The sequence below is a fragment of the Elephantulus edwardii genome, unplaced genomic scaffold (genome assembly GCF_000299155.1).
Source record: "Elephantulus edwardii isolate Elephantulus edwardi_28Jun2011 unplaced genomic scaffold, EleEdw1.0 scaffold00237, whole genome shotgun sequence".
In the NCBI taxonomy this organism is placed as follows: Eukaryota; Metazoa; Chordata; class Mammalia; order Macroscelidea; family Macroscelididae; genus Elephantulus; species Elephantulus edwardii.
The window spans coordinates 426,346-428,215 of NW_006399987.1; positions in this window are offsets into that span (position 1 = coordinate 426,346).

The window sequence follows — 1,870 nt, forward strand, 5'->3', positions numbered from 1 at the left end:
AAGTGTCCTATAGATCTTGTATATAGTATCATTTTCATAAAGATTGAAGGAAGAATCAACAATCTACATTATGTAGATAACATAATCCTGCTTGCTGAAACTGAGGAGGACCTGAAACACTTGCTGTAGAAGGTCAAGGACTGCAGCCTTTCATATGGATTGAAGCTCAACATCAAGAAAACAAAGATTCTCACCCCTGGGCCAATTAGCAGCATCATGATAGACGGTGAAGAGATTGAAATTGTTAACAGTTTTAGGTTGCTTGGCTACATAATCAACACTCTTGAAATCAGCAGCCAGGAAATGAAAAGACAACTTGCATTGGGGAAGTCTGCTCTCAGGTACCTCTCCAAAGTACTGAAGAGCAAAGATGTCAGTCAGGAGACTAAGGTGTGCCAGATCCAGGCCATAGTCTTCATAATTACCTGCTATGCATCAGAAAGCTGGACAATGACTAGGGATGGTAGTAGGAGAATTGATGTCTTTGAGCTGTGGTGTTGGAGAAGAGTATTGAATATACCATGGACTGCTAGAACAAATAAGTTCATCCTAGAATGGGTGACACTAGGCTGCTCCTTGGAGGCAAGGATTCTGAAGCCCCCTCTGACATATTTTGGGCATGTTGCAAGGAGGGACCAGTCCTTGGAGAAAGATATCATGTGTGGGAGGATGGAGAGAGAGTGCAAGAGAGGAAGACCTTCAGTGAGATGGATTGAGTCAGTTACTGGGGTAACGGGGGTAGATGTGTTAGAGACAATAAGGTTGGCACGGGATAGAGTAGGATTTAGGACTGTTGTACATAGGGATACTATGAGTTGCGAGACTCGACAGCACATAACAACAACAACAACAACAACCCTTTGATAATCACTTCAACAACATGAAATAATTCCCTTTAACAACATGAAGTAATAAATAAAATAAAACAAAATAAAAATGGTCTCAAAAATGTTTTCAACAACACGGACAACCCTGAAGCATAAATCTAGGGTACGTTCTCCAGGTAGCATAAATAGAACTAAAACATGAAGTGATGATTTAGGTGGAACACGGAATTGAAGTCCACAGGAAGAAACTTTTCCTGAAATTTGACTCTGTCAGATTATGAGGACTAAATAGTCAAGAAAAGCATTTGGTATTGAAGCCAAGGACACAGAGATCAAATATCTTTATAGGAAAATGCAGGTGAACACAGCAGTCATGGACACTGAACTCATGACTATGGACTTAGAACAGCTGAAAGTTTCAGAAAACTGTCCAAGGAGAAGATGAAGTACCTGTTAGCATGACCATTGGATTGTGATAATCTTAATATTACTGAACTGAAGGAGAATTATAAGATGGAAATTGTGAGGTATACTGTGAATCTGTTAGCAAGAAAGAGTGAGCATCTATATAGAAAAACATGGGGAGTGGGGAATCTTTCTGTTCAGATAGAATGAAACCCACAATGGGAATAGCTTTTCTACTTTCCCTCTGCTACTGATGTTAGAATGAGGACAATATGAGCATAAAAGAAAAAGATGTAAGAGAAATATCATATTAAATCACCATATCACATATGCTATTCATGAAATCTATTCCTCTTGTTAGGTACCATTGAGTTGGCTTGGTCTATGATAGAGGGGCATGCTGTGTGCTCTTGTGCCACCTGCGCAATTACTCCTGTGCCTCATGTTCATCGCAGCTTTGTTCACAACAGCAAGGAGCTGGAAACGACCTAAGTGCCCATCAACAAATTAATGGATAGAGAAGCTGTGGTATATTCAATGTAATACTACATTACATTGAAAAACAAGGAACTCATGCAATATTATTCAAAATGGGTGACCCTGGAGGACGTTATGCTGAGTGAAATATCTCAGTCACA